The following is a 908-nucleotide window of genomic DNA, read 5'->3' as shown; positions in this document are numbered from 1 at the left end:
TATTATTAGGGCCCGAGCACGGAGCGCTAGGACCCAACGGCGTCCTAGCACGAAGTGCGAGGAACCTATTGTTATTAGTGGTATTATTATTATTAGGGCCCGAGCACGGAGCGCTAGGACCCAAAGGCGTCCGAGCACGAAGTGCGAGGAACCTATTGTTATTGGTGGTATTATTAGGGCCCGAGCACGGAGCGCTAGGACCCAACGGCGTCCTAGCACGAAGTGCGAGGGACCTATTGTTATTGGTGGTATTATTATTATTATTATTTTTAGTCGCCATCTTTCCTGTTTTTGAGGCCTTTAGGATGCTGACAAAGTTGTATAAATTTGCACGGACGCCAGGACCCGTAAAAATTGCAACATTTTGGAGTCTATGGGTTAAAATATTCCAACGTGCTCAATAGCGCCACCTATGAAAATCCCATTTCGGAATACATTTACATAGTCGCACCGTAACTCCGAATGACCTGAAATGTTGCACACATATCCGGGTGGACCTGCTCTACAAATAATCCGCTTGGAACCCTAAGCTCCGCCTACATTATTTTTCTTCTAAATTAGCATAATGTTCAAAACAGTTAAATATTCACTTAAATTTAAATTTTCTGTTTTTCAACACCAAACTTCGTATACAGCATCGGTGGAGGGTCAGACACATTACCGTAAATGAGCGTGTTAGGACGATAAATATTGCCGCCGTCAATCAAAACGTTCTCGCAAAAAGGCGGGGCTTAGAAATAAATGCTCATCAATCATGTATCCAAACATCACAGATTTTGGTAGACAGGTTCAAACTGTCTTGGGTAATAGGCACACCAAAGCATTTTCATTTTGGACTATAGGGGGCGCCCAAAACACCACCAATTTATAACTCAAAAGCGGATGGACTAATATATATATATATATAT

The sequence above is a fragment of the Notothenia coriiceps genome, unplaced genomic scaffold (genome assembly GCF_000735185.1).
Source record: "Notothenia coriiceps isolate Sejong01 unplaced genomic scaffold, NC01 NC01_scaffold00006326, whole genome shotgun sequence".
NCBI lineage: Eukaryota > Metazoa > Chordata > Actinopteri > Perciformes > Nototheniidae > Notothenia > Notothenia coriiceps.
The sequence above is the reverse complement of the archived record's forward strand: the minus strand, read 5'-3'. Positions refer to the sequence as shown.